The sequence below is a fragment of the Carcharhinus amblyrhynchos genome, chromosome 30 (genome assembly GCF_965287045.1).
Source record: "Carcharhinus amblyrhynchos chromosome 30, sCarAmb.v2.hapA, whole genome shotgun sequence".
In the NCBI taxonomy this organism is placed as follows: Eukaryota; Metazoa; Chordata; class Chondrichthyes; order Carcharhiniformes; family Carcharhinidae; genus Carcharhinus; species Carcharhinus amblyrhynchos.
This window is the reverse complement of record NC_137353.1, coordinates 4,901,145-4,921,034: the sequence shown is the minus strand read 5'-3', so window position 1 is coordinate 4,921,034 and position 19,890 is coordinate 4,901,145. Positions and strand designations below refer to the sequence as shown.

Genomic DNA, 19,890 nt, shown 5'->3' with positions numbered 1-19,890 from the left:
CGGGAGATACTGGTCGAATTCAGCGCCACTCAAAAAAGCCTTTCTGCCGTGACAAAAGTGAGGAGTAGTTGAAAGATGTGAATTTAGTGGCTTTTGTGATTGGAGCTGTGGGGGTCACCAAGCTGAGAAATCTGACCTTTCGAGTGTGTTAAATTGTGTTTGAACTCCTTGCAGCTTGGCCAGTGGGGGGGACCATGTTGAGAGAAGCGTGACTAAAGGTACAGTGGGGGGAGGGGGGGAGGCAGAGGGGGATCAAGGGATTGGAAAAATTCCTGCGCTACCTAGGGATGCCAGGGGCGACCGGTTCCTCTGGGATGTCCTGACAGACACTCCCCGTTTCAGAGGGCCCCCTGATGTCCCAGGAACCTTCTGGTCCCGAAAGATTTCTCAGAGGAACTTTTGGGCGTGCTGGAATGGAGGGTTTGTGTGCCACAGAGACACGATGAGAAACATCTACACTTTCCCAACGTAAAGGCAAGATCTTCTTTCTCAATCTGCTTCCAAACACCAACAAGATGAGGAGCTGAATTGTGCTAAAGGGCTGTACTTGCTGAAATTCTGACTATGATGGCAGCTATAACATAGCAGTTACTGGGCTAGCAATGCTCAAGCCTGGACTATTGTCCCAAAGACGTGTGTTCAAATCCTATAATGGCAACTTTAAATGTGATTAATAAATTTGAAATAAAATGCAAGCCTCATCAATAATGATAATAAAAACTTGCAGATTATTATAAAAATCCATCTGATTCGCTAATGCCCTTCAGGGGAGGAAACGATAGAATCCCTACAGTGCAGAAAGAGGCCATTCAGCCCATCAGGTCCGCACCAACTCTTCAACAGAGCATCCTACCCAGTCCCACCTCATCCCCTCAAATCCATCCAACCTATACACAAAGGGACAATTTAGCATGGCCCATTCACCCAAGTTACACATCTGGGAGGAAACCGGAACGTGGGAGGAAACCGGAGCACCCGGAGGAAACCCACCCAGGCATGAGGAGAATGTACAAACTCCACACAGACAGTCACTCAAGGCCAGATCGAACTCGGGTCCCTGGCGCTGTGAGGCAGCAGTGCTAAGCGCTGTGCCATCGTGCCATCTCAAATCTTGCCTTCCTTAGCTGGTCCGACCGATATGTGACCTCAGACCCACAGCAATGTGGTTGACCACTTAACAGCTCCGCAATAGCCCAACAAACCGCTCAGCTGTGTCAAACTGCTACAGAAAAACGACATGGGCGTACCTATATCACAGGGACTGCAGTGGTTGAAGAAGGCAGCTCCCCGCCACCTTCTCAAGGGGCAGTTAGGGATGGGTAACAAATACTGGGCTGTCCAGCAGTGCTCACGTGACATGGACACAATCTACAGGGCCATCCCCCTGCTCGAGTTTTGCACAGGGTTCAGGTACGCTTCACTCCTCCACCCTCGCCTTGCTGTTTACTTCAATCCCTCTGTGCAGTGTCTATAGATGACAGAGAGCCATAGGAGTGATTGTTGCACAGTGACAGGAAAGGAACCTGTATTTATAAACGCACCTTTCGTGACCTAAGAACCTCCAAAAATACTTGACAGACAATGAAGTGCGAGAATGAGTATCATCGCCGTTATAATGTCAATTTCACAAAACAAAATGCCACAAAGAGCAGTGTGATAATGACCCAATGATCTGTGATATTGACATTCAGTGCAGGAAATGTGCAAGCTAGTGCTAATATAAAAAGATACGAACGTACCAGTTAAAAGGCTAGAGTGCTGTCATCTTTAAGCAAATCTCAGTAACACAATCTCGTACGTTTTGCTCAGAGAGAGTAGCGATTCTCACTCTCTGCCTGAACTGGGCACTGACAAAGCGTCCAGAAACATTAAAGAAAGGTGTTTCCAATTGGAGAATAGCGGAGCACCGAGAACCTGAGGAAATCCAACCCCAAGAAACAGAGAAACACTTTCCATATTTAGAGAAGTTTGGTTCCAGTCTTTAAAAATGCCCAAAATGTCAAAACAACAGCAGGTTGACTATTTACCCACAAATATTATATCCAATGTGCTGACCTTACCTACTGGAAGATTTCGTAACCAGCAAAAAAATACCTCGCCAACGAAACTGTTTAAAAGCACAGATATTCCTGTAAGAAGACTCAGTTCATGGGCAATGTCTTGTACGCTGCACCACTCTATCCCAGTCCCCAGGATAACTAACACTCTTGTACTTCCATATAGGGAGGACTGTTACAATAGCATTTTTGAACTGTTTGTACATTGTCAAATAGAATACTTCACAGGCATTTTTTTTTAATCACGAACATCCATATATCATTTTAACAACACCCGCTGCACTCTCTCTGAGAGGAAAATGTAGGATTAGCTGTAAACAGTTGGGAACTGTGTGGGTTCTGAGGAGCTGAAGCGGCTGGAAGTGCTGGGTCCAGTATCGTCACTGAAGACAACTTGGTCAAAGTTACTGCCAAGACTCTTCTCGAGGTTAAAGAGTTCAAACACTTAACCTCCTAGCCTCATTAGCAACCTTTTGTGTTCACTAATAAATCGCTCATCGACTGTACTGGAATTTCCTTCAGACATGTACGTGACAGGTCCAGTCCAGGTTTGGAAAAGCCGCTAGCCTTGTTGCCAACTCATCGCACTTTGCAGCTGAGTTAGACACTTGGGACATCAGCCCACAACTCAGACAGTTCTTGCTCCAGTAAGTCTCAGCTTATCCTTCCTTCCACATTTCGTCTTAATGTTCTACTTAGTAACTTAATCAAGACTATGATAGTTTACAGGGCAGTGGGGTGGCACAACGGTTCACACTGCTGCCTTACAGTGCCAGGGACCCGAATTTGCTTCCCCTTGGGTCACTGTCTGTGCAGAGTCTGTATGTTCTCCTTGTGTCTGTGTGGGTTTCCTCCGGGTTCTCGGTTTCCTTCCACAGTCCAACGGTGTGCTAGTTCGGTGCACTGGTCATGCTCTTAGTAGGTTAGGGGGATTAGTGGGGTAACAACGTGTGATTACAGGAAAGGGCTTGGGGTGAGATGCTCTGTCAGAGAGTTGGGACAGACTCAATCGGCCGAATAACCTCCCTCTGCACTACAGCAATTCTATAGCGGATTTCCTCTCTGTCCCTTGCTGGATTAATTTGCCAAATTTAGATTTTCTTCCTGATTTTATTTCACCCCCCCGCCCCCCCGGGGCAATATGGGAAAGTTGAAACTCAGCCTTGGCGCCCAGATAGCAAAATTCGTACCCTGAATCTGAGAAAAAAAGGATTGTTTTTATATTGGATTTAGATTCTAGCTCTCAATGTAAGGACAATAAGAAGCTCAAGGGGAACTGATCAACCAGAGATGGATAATTTCTCATCAGAAAAAGCAATGATCAGTCTGAGGGTCCATGGTCTGGCCGGCCTCACAACCAATCTGTCTACTGCTGGAAATCGGATCCACTGCCCATCAAAGACATTGAATACTCCTTTTGGCCAATCCAATTTCTGAAGACATTATAAGGAATTGCGTGGATTTGATAGCTGGTGTTACTGCGGACAGGAAGCATTTGCAATTTTGGAATTGAGATATCTGATGCAGCCATGCATTTTTTTCTATAACCTGTGTGCATAATTAATCCTTTGGGGAACAAAGGATATTTTAGTTTCAGAGGAACAAACATGTTTTGCAGACGCTTTTCCTTCACTCGTCAGATGGTTTGAGAAAAATACATAGTTACTTTCTTTTTCTTCTTTTCCTCAATTTCCTGAATCCTCGAATCCTGCAGTGCAGAAGGAGGCCATTTCTGTGGACTTCACGGTACAGGGATCAGCCGGTTGGTTAATGTGATTTGAACTGAACAGCAACAACTTCAGCAAAACAAAAACTCTTCTACAGAGCGCTGCACTGCCTTACAACCCAAACAAGAATGAGCAAACACACCCAAGCACAAGTTTGTACATTCTCCCTGCGTCTGCGTAGGTTTCCTCCGGGTGCTCCGGTTTCCTCCCACAGCCCAAAGATGTGTGAGTTAGGGGGAGTGGCCATGCTAAGTTGTCCCTTAGTATTTTAAGATATGTAAATCAGGTGGATTTGGCATGGTAAATGTGTGGGATTACAGAGATAGAGTGGAGGAGAGCGCCTGGGTAAAATAGCCTGTCAGAGAGTTGGTACAGACTGAAGGGGCCAAATGGCCTCTTCTGCACTGTAGGGATTCTATGAACAGCTCTCACCTTCAACCCATCACTTTATCATTAGAAACCTTCCTTCTGAAATTTGAATACTTGACTGTGCAGACTTACTTGATCAGCTTGGGTGATGGTAGGGGTGATCTCAGTCTCCCATTAAGAAAGATGAGTTTTGTACAGGGTTAAGACATCCACTCTGACTACATCTAATCAACCTAGCTCCTGGTCTGGATACACAGAGTAACGTTCTGTTCATATGCATTGCAAAGCTAACCAACTAAGGCTCCCAGGTGAATTGTCAATGGGTCAAACATAAGAACATAAGAGAACGGAGCTTCCATATCTTGAACCACACGACACATTAACGATTTGTTCGAATTACCAACATTTAGCCCTTCAAACCTGCTCCACCAGACAGAAAGATCATTGGCTGATCTGATTGCAATCTTAACTTCACTTTCCAACCCGCTCGCCCCCATCACCCCGGACTCCCCTGTAGATCAAAATGATATCTGACCCAGCCTTGGATATATTCAATGATCCAGCCTCCACTGCTCTCTGGGGGAGAGGATTCCAAAAGTTAAATGTCCCTCAGAGATGAGAAATTCCTCCTTATCTCTCCTTTCCAATATAAGTGGGAGACCACTTGTTCCAGATCCATCCTCTTGGGGAGTGCTCTCTGAGTGCCTGAGCAGTAACTGCCCAAGGGGAAGGGCCCAAACTCAAAAACAGAAAATGCTGGAAAATCTCAGCAGGTCTGACAGTATCTGTGGAGAGAGAATAGAGCCAATGGGTGACATTTTCCCATCCTGCCCATCACGGGAGTTGCAGCAGGTTGAGGGGGGGTGGGGGGGTGGGGTGTGCATTGAACCTTGCAAAGGTCCAGGCAGGTTTCTCCGGCTTTGGGGTGAGCATGGCCAGAATATCCTGCCTTCCGTTTCACATCTGGATATTATTCAGGCTCGAAACATTGGTTCTATTCTCTCTCCATACAGACCTGCTGAGATTTTCCAGCATTTTCTGTTTTTGCTTCAGATTCCAGCATCTGCAGTAATTTGCTTTTATCTCAGGGAGGAGGCAATATCTTCAAAGCAGGAGGTGGGAACGCATTAGCAAGAAGGAGGAAGAAGAAAGTATTTGCCTCCAGATTTCCTCATTGATCTCCATTGCATTGAGAGATGGGCCTTCCCAACAATGACACCATCAGAGCACTGAAATCTCAACCACCCAGGCCCTGCTTCTGTCATTTGCTTCTTCCAGGTATGTTTTGCCTGGTAAGAGTGCATCCCAGAGCTGTAGCCAAACAATATCTTGCCCAGTTGCATGGGGCAACTAGTCACAGTGTACTTGTGTAAGACACCAGACTGAGTGTGAGTCTTCACCCTTCCTCATCTGGTATTGCTGCTATCTTCGATGGAAATAAAAATCGCAAGCAACATAGAATGAGCTGCGGATTTGATATCCCCTTGTTTTAACCATCATATGCCAAAATCTATACCCATGAATTCCTCTCTTTTTCCTTTAAATACCTTTCAGATCCTGAGGGGTTTTGACAGGGTGGACACACAGAGGATGCTTACTCTTGAGCGAGAATGTAGAACTAGGGATTTAATGTTTAAAGTTTATTTATTAGCACCACAAGTAATGCTTACATTAACACTGCAATGAAGTTATTGTGAAAATCCCCCTAGGTGCCACACTCCGGCACCTGTTCAGGTACACTGAGGGAGAATTTAGCATGGCCAATGCACCCTAACCAGCACGTCTTTCAGACTGTAGAAGGAAACTGGAGCATCCAGAGGAAACCCATGCAGATATGGGGAGAATGTGCAAACTCCACACAGACAGTGACCCAAGCCAGGAATTGAACCTGGGTCCCTGGCGCTATGAGGCTGCAGTGCTAGCCACTGTGCCATCACTGTTTAAAAGGGGTCACTCATTTAAGATGGAGGTGAAGTTAAATTTCTTCCTCAAGAGGCAGTGGGAGCAGAGTCTTTGAATATTTCTAAGACAGAGTGAAGTAGAGTCTTAACGAGGAGGTGAAAGGTTATTGGGGGTCATTGGGAATGTGGGGTTGAGGTTGCAATCAGATTAGCCATGATCCCATTGAATGTTGGAGCAGGCTCGAGGGGCTAAGAGGCCTCCCCTGTTCCTGATTGGTATGTTTGTGTGTTTCCCCCACAGGGCAGCATGGTAGCACAACGGTTAGCACTGCTGTCTCACAGCACCAGGGACCTGGTTTCGATTCTGGCCTTGGGTCACTGTCTGTGTGGTGTTTACACATTCTCCCCATGTCTACTTGGGTTTCCTCCAGGTGCTCCAATTTCCTCCCACACTCCAAAGATGTGTGGGTAAGGTGGATTGGCTAGGCTAAATTGTCCCTTGGTGTCAGAGGGTTAGCAGAATAAATAAATGGGGTTATGGGGATGGGGTCTGGGTGGGATTGTGGTTGGCACAGGGTCGATGGGCCAAAAGGCCTCCTTCTGCACTGTCTATGATTCTATGATTTCCCCCAACTAAGTAGGAGATTGGAGAAAGATAGAGAATGAAGGAGGGACATATTAAATATTACAGAACCAGGGCATAAATTAAACTACCAATGTGTGAATTTCCAGTATCTGTGGGTATTGTGCTTTTTTTTAAGTGTGCCAAACAGTTGATACAAAAATGTGAGAAAATGCGACCTTCAAAAAGGAACTGTGAGGCCAAGAGAATCCTCCATTTTCCCTAAAGTCAGGCACAATCTGACTGGGAATCTTACTCCGAAAGGATTTCTTGGGTTTATTATGTGCAAACAAAATATGTAATGGAAAATTGTTCTAAAACCTGCAGCTGACTAATTAAATTACCCATTGACCGAGCAGCCTGTTTCGGAGCATTTCTCTATAAATAACATTATTATGAGTCTTTGTAATGTAATAATGCCGAAATCTATCCTTTCATTAAATGAAATAAAATGAGATTAAGTACAATCTGTATAGAATAATAGAAACTTCAGCTAAATTAAAAAAAAACCTCAAGATGCCCAACTGCCAATGAATGTGATGTGTAGAAGGCAAGGTCGCTATTGTGAGGGGGGGGGGGGAGGCACAGAATATTTAATAGCAATTTAACCCCCCCTCCTTTTTTTTTAAAGAAATGAGTACAGGTGTTTTATGTACAAGGTTTCCAGCTCCGTCAGAGCTTCGGCTCTATAGCAACAAAGGGAAACAAATGGAGAGGGATTGGAGAGAACGATTCTAAAGGTTGTAAGCGTGTTATTTCACTACCTAGACACTGTTACCAGGACGATATCCTCCGGGTCAAACAGTGAGGACTGTTCTCACCCACCCCTGCCCCGGAATAGTCGGATAAAAACAACAGCACAGCAGCCCTTCAATCACAATATAAAGTGTCTGAAAAAAACCACCTGCTGCTATTGTTCCCTCAAGCTCTTTCTGCTTTTGTTTCAAGTCCTGCCGAAGAAACTTGCCTCCACTTTTGTGTCTGTGATGTTAAATTGGATAAATATTACTGGTAATTGGTGAGGGACAAATGTCCTGCCATTTAAAGGGGGGGGGGGAGGAGGGGAGAGAGAGAGGGGTTAGTACAGTTAAGTATACATCTGCGAATATTGTTAAACAGTCTCTTAATCTGCTTTAACTTCCCACAAGCTGCCAGTAATTACAGCTAATCGTTATTCTGTCGTAAGGTTCGAGTTATGGACACTGCTAATTCGTTCAGACATTGCCATTTCTTTTTCAGTTAAAGGGGTGGATAAACTTTTCTGTAGGCTTACAACTTCCCTGAAGCTGCCCAATAACGACTGTGCTTTGGCCCGTTTTGTAACACAGATGTGACATTTAGCGTGGACACTCCCGTTTACACAGTGGGGGGAAGGTGGCCTGAGCCAGTTAACGCGACGCAATTTTAATTTTGGTCACAACTGCCGTGCGGGGGAAAGATTAAATTCCGGGTGCACGTTCCTGGCAGGGGGGAAACCTGGTCTCTTCACCCACTCAGACAGACAATTCTCATGCTTTCCATTTAAACTTTTAAAGGTGTGATTCGTTCCCTGGGGGAGCAGTTCCTGGATTAGGATTTAACATTAACGGTGTAAATAATCATCCACATCCCAAACACTCCGAGAGGAATTCTGCAGAAGGCAGCAAAAGTGAACAAAGATGAAAAGTTTAATTGCATCATTTCCTTTCTGAATGTCAGCCATCTTATGTTCTAGATGTTGTTAAACATCAAGTAATCCACGAGACAGGATATAAAAGTGATTAAGCAGCGGTTTCAGTGACTCAAAACTATATTCCTGAAGTCTCCAATCTCTTTCCTGACCTTGCCCTTTCTTTCCTACTTTGTAAATACCACTATAATCCTTACTGCTCTCAACTTTCTTCCCTGGAAGAGAATACACACACCCCCTGCTTGGATCTATCTCTGATTCTTACTCATTCTTTCAAAGCGTCTCAATATCGGAGAATTGAACAGTGCAAATGGAAATCATCCATCCGTTCCGTTCTCCCGAGTTCCCGGAGAGAGTTATTCGCTCAGTTCCATTCAACGGAACTTTTCATTGTCAAATATTTTGCCACTTCTGTTTAAAACTCGATTATTAATTCTGCCTCCATTACTTCTTTCCGTTTCATACTGTGCATGGATTCTCCTGGGTGCAGTGGGTTAGATGTGCAGTGGGATCTCTGCTCATCCCCACAACCCCACCGTAATCCTGACCTATATTCCTGCATTGGGGATCACTGCCATGAACAGCTGGCTCCCAGTTGGATTAGCACCAGAGTCCCAACAGCGCAGAAGGAGGCCATTCAACCCACTGACTCTGCACTCTCCAAAAGAGCACCTTACCTGAGCCCAGCCCTCCCATCCTATGCCCATAACCCCATGCATTTACCATGGCTACTCCACCTAACACGCACATCTTTAGAGTCTGAGAGGAAACCACAGCCCCAGAGGAAACCCACACAGACATGGGGAAAATGTGCAAACTCCACACAGTCACTCAAGGCTGGAATTGAATCTGGGTCCCTGGCGCTGTGAGGCAGCAGTGCTAACCCACTGTGCCGCTCCCTTGGATTGCTACCACCAAGAGGGAACCAGTCAAAGCCAAAGCAGGCGATGGAGTTGCAATGGGGAAAGCTGAAGCCATGGAAATGTTATTGGACAAGTTTGAGGGGATGAATGGCCAGCTCCTTTTTCAGTGTTCAGAGGCAGCCAGGGATGAGAAAGAGGTGGAAAAGCACTGAGATCAAAAGGATGCAGCAGCTGTAAGCCTGGGCCAAGAGGTCAACAAAGGAAAATGTAAGGGACCGAAAGGAAGGGAGTGGAGAAGACCTCCTTCCTCCAACTGCACACATTACTGCCAATAATCTGAGTCCATCAGCACCTTAGGAGGAGGCATTCAGTCTGTGAGTCTGATCTGCTAGTCAATGAGATTGTGGCCAATCTGTGACCTAACTCCATATTGTGGCCTTTGCCACGATCTTAGTTCCTTCCGACCTCTGCTTTCTCCAAATCTGTCAATCTCAGATTTGAAATGAACAGTTGAGCCAGCATCAGCTGTCATTTGAGGAAGAGAGTTCCAAACGTCTGCTCTTTCTAATTGACAATCCCAGGAGTGAGAGGAAAGGCAGCTGAGGAGGGTAAATACTGGAGGAAGATAGATTGCGACACAAGTCCAGGTCTCCAATCACGTTAATAAGGAGTATGCCAGTGGCAGATTAGTGGTTATATCAGTGGATGGGTAATCCAGGGGTGGGGGCTGATGGTTTAGAGACTCAAGTCCAAATCATATCACACTGGCTTGGGTATTTCAATTCACTTAATTAATAAATTTGCAGCTGAAAGCTAATCTCTGTAATGGTGACCATGAAACTATCATCACTTCTTTGTAAAACCCCATCTGTTAATGCCCAATGGGGAGTGACATCTGCCATCCTTACCAGGTCTGGCCTGTATGTAACACCAGACCCACTCTTAACTGCCCTCTGAAATGACAAAGCAAGCCACTCAGTTGCATTCAAGATCCCGACTCAATACCACCTTCTCGAGGGCAGTTAGGGGCGGGCAACAAATGTTGGCCTTGTCAACCACACTCACATCTCGTCAATGAGTAAAGACAATATAAAGTGGAGTGGCTGGTTGGGCTCTTGGTGGGGGTCGGGGGGGTGGGGGGGTGTGTGGTGGGTGGAATGAGGTTGATACAACATGGAGCCTGTGTCCAATCTCACATGGGCTTTGATAGCAGAGCGAAAAGCCAACCACTTTACATCATAACATCTCTCCATAATGATATCATCATAACTCTTCCCTTTGGTCATTCTGATAATCTTAAATGTTTCAATAGCTCAGTAAGGAATGGAAATAGCTTTTTCCCGATTGGTTACTGGTCTTCTTACTGCCTTGTCTTTCTTAGTGTTTGGATTTTTAGGCGGAAACTTGGCATCAACTAATCCTGACTGACATCACCCTCTGCCCTGACCTTTCCAAGCTTGTGGCTGTTCTTCCTACCCATATCCTCCTAGCACTCTGGTTTTGCAATGTGGAGATCCCCCATCATCCCAGCGATGTGTTCACATTCTGCATTTCTTCAACTGATAATCCTCAAGGTTAGAAACCATTTCGGACACAGATACCAAACAGGTGGAGCGATTATTGTTCGTTTCTTGCTGATAAAATGCAAGGTTTAATATTTCATGCTCTAACTCTTGCTCCGTACCTGATGTCAAAGCCTTAGCTGGCAGTTTCAATCCACATCATTGTGCTGTTTGCTTTACAGAATGACTTCTTCCCAGCTGAATGCAGTCACCAGTGACATTTTGGCTCGTAAAGTCCTGCCCTGGCTCAAAATTTGAAAATAACTTAATACATTAGTCAAAGTGCTGTAAGCAAGTCTTTCTTCTCTCCCCTCTACCTCTGCTGACTTCTCATTCAAGATCTGTCCTACAGAATGTGGGTAGGACACTGCAGACTCTCCCTCTTTCTCTGTGTGTGTCACCCTCTGAGACAAATTGACACCAGCCACTTTTGGTTCTCCACCAGAATTGGAAGTTGAGGATCATAGGATCCTGACACTGCAGAAAGAGGCCATTTGGCCCATTGAACATTCACCAACCACAATCCTACCCCGGATCCTATCCTTGTAAGCCCACGTATTTAACGTAGCTAATCCCCCTTGACACTAAGGGGCAGCTTAGTATGGCCAATCCGCCTAACCTGCACATCTTTGGACTGTGGGGGGGGGGAAACTGGAGCACCTGGAGGAAACCCATGCAGACACGGGGAGAATGTGCAAACTCCACACAGACACCCTAGGCCAGAATCAAAGGTCTGTGACCCTGTGAGAAACAAGGTTCCTTTGCGCTTACACCCATTGGGTGGCTTTCAGACACAGTTGAACAGGAAGAGTTTGGGCAGAAGGTAATGATTTAATTCGCAGAAATACTAACTGTGTTTTAGCACAATGCAAGATGAACTGCATTGAGCTGAAACCTAAATATCAAATTCTCAATGAATTGCTGTCTTCTTTAGCTGTTTGTTTTGGGACGATGATTCAAACAGTCACTGGTTATTTTATTCTAAACTAAAGCTGTCTGTTTAACTTCACTTTAAAGAATTGGCAAATAGCCTGTAAAAGCTACATTCAAATTTGACCTTCAGATTTGCTTTCTTTCTAACTGTGACCTGTAAAAACTTGCCTTTACCTAAATCGTCATCTTAAAACTCTGCATCTGTTTGGGTTTTTGTGCAAAGCTTGGATCTCAGCAGGAGCTGTTTCCAAGTTTTCTCATTCTCTCTTTCGCAGCTACCCCGAGGGTCAGTCCCCCGCCACATGATCTCCTCTCCCCCCAGAACAGCAAGGCTCCTGACTCCGTAACGGCTGGCCATGTTGCCCGGATCATCCATCAGGGATGGGGCTTTAGGTGAGGCAGCTCAAACAATGCCAGAATGAACCTCCCAAAGAGCCTCTCGAACGCCAACGAGACGAAGGAGCTCACATCTGTCCAAATCCTGCCCCGAGTATTCCAGTCTCGGCTGCGGGACGATTGAATCTCTTGACAAACGTCGCTGGAAGTCAAACCGTGACCTTCTGGTCAGGAGGAGGTTCTCGGTCGCTGGTGTGGCAGGTTGTTACTCTATCAGAACTGACACCTCGGGCTTCTAGATAGAAAACAGCAACTGGTGTCTACACCTTCACTGATCTCATCTACATGAAGATACAATAGTGACGTTTTAAGGGGCGTCTGGACAAATACATGAATAGGATGGGAATAGAGGGATACGGTCCCTGGAAGGGTAGGGGGTTTTAGCTCAGTCATGCAGCATGATCGGTGCAGATTGGAAGGGCCTGTTCCTGTGCTATAATTTTCTTTGTTCTTTATACTATACAATGGAAGCGGGGGGGGGGGGGAAGGGGCTTACAGGCTTTGTTTTAGATACAAATGGTCACATTACAAGACTTCCTGCTTTCGTGCTATCTCTGGGGTGACAATTTTAACAACTTTGCCACCCCCTCAGGCAAGGATTGCACTTAAAGGAAGCGCTTACCTGGAAAGGGTGAATGCAGCACGGTGGCACAGTGTTTAGCACTGCTGCCTCACAGCTCCAAGGACCCAGGTTCGATTCCCGGCTTGGGTCACCGTCTGTGCACATTCTCCCCGTGTCTGCGTCGGTTTCCTCCGGGTGCTCCGGTTTCCTCCCACAGTCCAGAGATGTGTGGGTTAGGTTGACTGGCCGTGCTAAATTGCCCTTTAGTGTCCTGGGATGTGTAGGTTAGAGGGATTAGTGGGTTAAGTGTGTGGGATGTGGGGGATAAGGCCTTGGTGAGATTGGTGTCAGTGCAGACTCGATGGGCAGAAAGGCCCCCTTCTGCATTGTAGGGATTCTATGAATCTAGGTGGTGGCTCTTTCCTATGGAAAAGGGAAGGCCACACTGAGCTTTCAGTTTGACAGGTTGGGTTTAGAGAGGATATTTCCATTTCTTGGGGGGTGAAAAACTCAGGGTACCAACATTCGGGACCATAAAGAGGAGATAGTCACCAATAAACCCAGTAAGGAGAAAGCTCTTTTCCCAGGGTGGTGAGAATGTGGAACTCGCTGCCACAGGGAGTGGTTGAGGTGAATAACACTGATGTATTTCAGGGGAAGCTGGATAAACACACGTGGGAGTAAGGAATAAAAAGATCAGCCGATAGACTTGGTGAAGAGGTGTTGGAGGAAACTTATGCAGAGTGTAAAACATTGCCGTGGACCAGGTGGGCCAAAAGGGCTGTTTCTGGGCTGTAATTCCATATAAACAGTCTCAGGGCTGGCACAGGGGTTAGCACTGCTGCCTCACAGCACCAGGGGCCTGAATTCAATTCCTGCCTTGGGTCACTGTCTGTGTGGAACCTGCATGTTCTCCCTGTGTCCACGTGGGTTTCCTCCAGGTACTCCGGTTTCCTCCCACAGTCCAGTTAGGTGGATTGGCAATGCTAAATTCTCCCTCAGTGTACCTGAACCAGCGCCGGAGTGTGACGACTAGGGGAATTTCACAGTAACTTCACGGCAGTGTTAATGTAAGCCTATTTATGACTAATAAATAAACTACTTACATTACAACCATGAGTACATTGCATAAATCCTTCACTGGCTGTAGTGCTAAGGGGATAACTGGTAGTTGTAAATGGTGCTAGATAAATGCAAGTCTCTTGTTTAGACTGTTGACCCTGCAAATATATCCCTTTAACTGTGAGAGAGTGTGGAGCAGGCGAATCTGTTGAGTTACACCTTGTGACACAAACTGCATATTGAAAACACCCATTTGGAGGCGGCACTATTCCTCCCTGCAATAGCTGACCTGCTAATTCTGGGTCAGTTTCATAAATTCACTAACCTGTGATGGCTGTGTGCTTAGGCTGATGTAGTGGGACCCATCAGCCCACAGATTACTGCAATAAAGCCTGAACTAAGCGTGCCCTCTGCAACTTTCAGAGGAAGCTGATTGTTTTCTGTGCCGAACATGATATTGTGTAAATGATATTCTGCCCATTTTCCAGACGCGAATATTACAGAGGAGAATTAGCAGGTCGCTCGCATGAACTCTGGGGTGGCCCCGTCACCTGACTCAACTTTCCCTCGGCCAGAAGCTCCGTGGGATGAGCGACGAGCCAGAGGAGACATGATAGAGGTTCGGAAAACTGTGGGGATCCAGCTAAAACTTGTTAAACTCAGACTCCACTGATTTGGCAACACTGGCACAAGCCTATCGCACCAGCTAGCTTAACAGCCTGTTACATAGAGCAGCAGAGCACAGAAAGAGGCCATTAACCCACCTGGCCCTGTGCCACAGTGCTAATGCTCCACAAAATCCTCCTCCAACCCATTTCATCCCACCTGATTAACACATCAATTATTTGACTTCAGTGCAGCAGTAAATCTTCCAAAATGTAGCGATTCCACAAATAGTTACTGCTGACATTTTGAATGATAACATTAATCGAAATCGATTTCGAACAAACCCAACTCTTAACAATTTTCGCCACCAAAAAAATCCAAAAAAATGTTGCTTTTAAAATCCCGAACAGGCACCGGAGTGTAGCGACTGGGGATTTTCACAGTAACTTCATTGCAATGTTAATGTAAGCCTACTTGTGACACTAAGAAATAAACTTTATTTTCTCTTCTTTGCATCTTAGAGGCCGAACGTGGACGGAACCTTGAGCGGATGTGGTAGCAGAGAAAGCTGCAGCCCTTAAAGGGTTAACTAGGTTAATCAAGGGTGGCACGGTGGCACAGCGATCAGCACTGCTGCCTCACAGCACCAGTGAGCCAGGTTCGATTCTGACCTCAGTTGGCTGTGTGAAACGTTCTCCCCATGGGTTTCCTCCGCACGCTCCAGTTTTCTCCCACAGTCCAAAAGACACAATAAGAAGTCTCACAACACCAGGTTAAAGTCCAACAGGTTTAGTTGGTATCACGAGCTTCTGAAGCGCTGCTCCTTCATCAGGTGAGTGAAGACTTGAGTTCACAAACAGGGCATATATATAGACACACTCAATTTACAAGATAATGGTCAGAATGTGAGTCGTAAAGGTAATCAAGTCTTTACAGTTACAGAGAGTGCGAGTGGAGAGAGGGCCAAGCACAAGTTAAAGAGGTGTGAATTGTCTCCAGCCAGAACAGTTAGTGAGATTTTGCAATAAATCGTGGGGGTTACACGTACTGTGACATGAACCCAAGATCCCAATCGAGGCTGACAGACGTGCTGGTTAGGTGGATTGGCGGTGCTGAATTGTCTCTCTAGGTCGCGAGCCGTGTAGGTTAGGTGGGTGAGTGGGGTAAATATGTGGAGTCACGGAGATAGGGTAGGGGGTGGGTCTGGGTGGGATGCTCTATCAGATTGGTGCAGACTCGATGGGCCGAATGGCTCCCTTTGGCATTGTAGGGATTGCATGAATCTAAATGGCAATGGGCAAGAGAGAGTGGAATATAGAAGCTTGATAAGGGCTGTGGTGTTTAATGTCTGCTCACAGCTTCATGTTGTGATACCAGGATGCTGCAGGTTGGGAGAAGGTGCTAAGCAGGTTATTCACCGGGACCATCCGTTCCCCGGGAAATAACCACAGCAAAACGAACAGGGCACCAGAGACAAAGTGGTTAATCTTTGGGAAACAAAAGGTCTTTGCTGTCATTTCTTTCCCATAAAGTGATATTCTGAGAAAGGAATTACTCTGAACAACCCTGAACACAATGAATACAAAGTGCCCAGAACCCAAAACAGTTGTGAAGAAAAGACAGCCACATTGTTGGTGAAACAATGCGACAGACTAACAAACAAGAAAAATGTCATTGCTGGGGCTTGTCTTGCAATATTGCGACAGAGCTGGGGCCCTTCAGAATAGAAATCGAGCCTCTCAACAGAGACAGAGAGAGAGAGAAAGGACGATTCTGATTTGTAATTGTCGAGGGTGGGGGGGGAAGGAATAAAAATAAACATTAAAACAAACCTGTCACCAGAGTGTAGAAAGGGTTAAGTGTCACTCAAAAGTCAAACGAAATAGAAGTAATGGGGCCCACTGAGAGAGAGAGGGAGAGAGAGAGAGAAAATAAGCTTTCTAAACCTCTTTGGTATAATTGGCTGAAAAGCAAGGACAGCATAAAATTTACAGGCAGCTGTTAATAGTGTAAAAGGGGAGAGAGACAAAGTCACCTCAGCGCCTGATCCTCTTACTGAGCAAGCTGGCAAGAGCTGCCTATCCGCCAAATAAATGTAAATTTGTAAATGATACACATGACTCTGAACCAATGCAAATCCAATAAAACCCAGCTTGTCAGGAGTCTAATTTAAACAACATTTGACAATAACATCTCATTTTACGTCACCCCCTGACACCCCTCTCCGAAGGACAGTGAGGGATTTAAAAAAAAATTCAAAATCCTGGGCTCTCTTCAGATTTGTCCAGAGTGTGGTGGGGGTGGGGGCGGTTGCAGTAGGGGGGAGACATGTGACAGCCATGTGGGTCAGGCAGCTGAGGGGGTGGGGCTGGCTGGTGGGGGGGGGGGGGGGGGACCTGTCGATATAACTGTCCCAGCAGGCTGCAAGTAGATTAGATCTATATGGAATCTTGAACAAGGTTGGGGGGAAGAAAAGTAGAGGGGGGGAAAGAAAAGTAGGGGAGGGGGGGTTGTGTAGATGGGGGGGTGGTGTAAATGGGGGAGGGTAGGTGGTGGTGAGGGGGAGTGTAGGTGTTGGTGGGGAGGGGAGTGTAGATGGGGGGTTAGTGTAAATGGGGGGAGTGTAGTTGGTGGTGGGGAGGGGAGTGTAGGTGGGGGGTTAGTGTAAATGGGGGGAGTGTAGGTGGTGGTGGGGAGGGGAGTGTAGATGGGGGGTTAGTGTAAATGGGGGGAGTGTAGGTGGTGGTGGGGAGGGGAGTGTAGGTGGGGGGTTAGTGTAAATGGGGGGAGTGTAGGTGGTGGTGGGAGGCGGGGGGGCGGCAAAGGAAACCTGCTTGGTCAAAATTCTCTGACAAATTTGTCCGTGTTTTGATATATTCTGTTCCCAGAAGAAAAGGCAAGTTATTTGTTTTGTATAACTCTTACTTAGAGGAGGAAGAAACTCTCTGTGGCTGGACAGACATCCCCTGTGTGTCTGTGTCTGTGTGTGTGTGTTTGTGTGTGTGTGAAAGGGGTGTGTATCTATGTATGTATCTTTGTCTCAGTGTGTGTGTGTCTATGTGTCAATTGTGTCTGTGTGTGTGTCTATTGTGTGTCTATTTGTCTGTGTATCAGGGTATGTGTGTCCATGTGTCAGTGTGTGTGTGTCTGTGTATCAGTGTGAGTGTGTGTATCAGTGTGTGTATCTATGTGTGTGTGTATCTGTGTATCAGTGTGTGTATCTATGTGTGAGTGTGTGTCTGTGTATCAGTGTGTGTGTCTATGTGTGAGTGTGTGTCTGTGTATCACTGTGTGTGTCTATGTGTGTGTCTGTGTATCAGTGTGTGTGTCTATGTGTGTGTGTGTCTGTGTATCACTGTGTGTGTCTATGTGTGTGTGTCTGTGTATCACTGTGTGTCTATGTGTGTGTGTGTGTGTATCTATGTGTGAGTGTGTGTCTGTGTATCAGTGTGTGTGTCTATGTGTGTGTGTGTGTCTATGTGTGAGTGTGTCTGTGTATCAGTGTGTGTCTGTGTGAGTGTAAAATTGTAATCATTGACAGTAATCTAAGCCACCGATGAGCAACATGGGAAAAGCGGGAATGAATGCTTTTCTCCAACTTCCCCCCGCCCCCCCCAACCTGTTTCCGCCGCTGAAAATATACAATAATAATGCTCCCGTGAAATAAAGAATGTTTGCTTCAATTCATCCAAGCAGCCTGACAATAAATTTCTGTTGCTACGGTAACATGATAACACAGCTTTCAGCCTGTTGCTCAACAATCAATTACATTAATGCTCTTGTTGCTGATGTTTACTGTTCTATTTAGTCTTCAATAAAAGTCTGTTTCTTTCTTGACTTTGCAATGTTTTGTTTAATAAATCTGCAGCTACAAAGACACTGCTTAAAAAAAACAGGTGGTAAAGCCCGGCCCCTGCTATATATGGAAATGCCTGTTTGGAGGCTTTAGAAATTCATGCGAATCATTGTCAACAGAATTTGCTTAACTCGGTTAAGTTTTCTCAAACAGATTCACTCTCTCCCCGAGCTCACCCGTTCCCCTGATTACCAATAGAATCGTAGAGTTTAACAGCATAGGAGGTGCCCATTCGGCCCATCTTCTTAAAGAGTTACATTACTCTGTTTCCTGAACCATCCTCTGTGACAATGGGCTTCTTACACAGTGGCTGCCAAAATAAACCTGTTGAACTTTAAGCTGGTGGTGTAAGACTTCTTACTCTGTACCCCCCAACACCAGGTTAGAGTCCAGCGGGTTTATTTGGTAGCACAAGCTTTCGGAGAAATGCCCCTTCATCCTCACCTGATGAGGGAGCGGCGCTCTGAAAGCTTGTGGCTTGTGCTACCAAATAAACCTGTTGGACTGCAACCTGGTGTTGTGAGACTTCTTACTGTGTTTCCACAGGACAGTGAGGACATGTTGTGGTTGGTGTTGGATTTATGTTTGATGTGGAATTCTATCACCCCCCGCAGCAGAATATGGACATCAAAAACAGCACTGGTCCTGAGTGGACAACCCCTGACCTGTGACTGATCAGGAGGGTGTTGGGCTAGAGGGAGCTGGGGGTAAGAGGGAGAGAGAGAGATCAGGAATGGTAATGATGACACAATGTCCTCCAGAAAAAAAAAAGTTGATTTTAACACAAAAATAATCTGATGGATTGTGGAATGACAGTAAAATGTAATTGAATTTTTGAGGGTGGCCCTGACCTAACAGGTGAAGAGTGCAGTGATGATGAGATGACATAGACACAGTGGTCAGCCCCTCTCCAATCCTGCAAGTGACAGAGTGGGGCAGGGTGATGCTATACAGGGAACTTTGGTCTGTACAGTTAGCAGCCCATCCTGCAGACCCTCAGTAACACAAGCGATTTAAGTTCAAAATAAACATTGGAAAGTCACTGTTCTCAGATTATTGTCCCTTAAAAGTTCTCTGACATTCTGGGTAAAAGCAAATTACTGCAGATGCTGGAATCTGAAATTAAAAGAGAAAACGCTGGGAAATCTCAGCAGGTCTGGCAGCATGTGTAAGGAGAGAAAAGAGCTGACGTTTCGAGTCCAGATGACCGTTTGTCAAAGCTGGACTTTGACAAAGGGTCATCTGGATCCAAAACATCAGCTCTTTTCTCTCCTTACACATGCTGCCAGACCTGCTGAGATTTTCCCGCATTTTCTCTTTTGGCTCCTGTCGTTCCGTCCTGCTGAATTTGCTTTAAAGTTTAAGTTTATCTATTATTGTCACAAGTAGGCTTACATTAACACAGCAATGAAGTTACTGTGTAAATTCCCCAGTTGCCACACGCCGGTACCTGTTCGGGTACACCGAGGGAGAACTTAGCATGAAAAATGCATCTAACCAGCAAGTCTTTCAGACTGTGGAAGGAAACCGGAGCACCCGGAGGAAACCCACGCGAGCACGGGGAGAACATGCAGACTCCACACGGACAGTGACCCAAGCCGGGAATCGAACCCGGGTCCCTGGCGCTGAGAGGCAGCAGTGCTAACTACTGTGCCACTGTGCTGCCCCACGTATTTTGTCTCACACACACACACCAATATCCAAT

General features: G+C 46.0%; 1 protein-coding gene across 7 annotated transcripts in view; it reads right to left on the bottom strand.

Moving 5' to 3' along the window:
• The window catches only part of casz1 (castor zinc finger 1), a 399,080-nt gene that overhangs the window by 201,297 nt on the left and 177,893 nt on the right, over nucleotides 1-19,890 (bottom strand). The window contains exon 4 of one of the 7 annotated variants that reach the window (XM_080215435.1): nucleotides 16,162-16,230. The exons of the other annotated variants lie outside the window; for them this stretch is intronic. The gene's annotated coding sequence lies outside the window, so the exon portion shown is untranslated. The remainder of the gene's footprint in view (nucleotides 1-16,161; nucleotides 16,231-19,890) is intronic. 7 annotated transcript variants of the gene reach the window in all.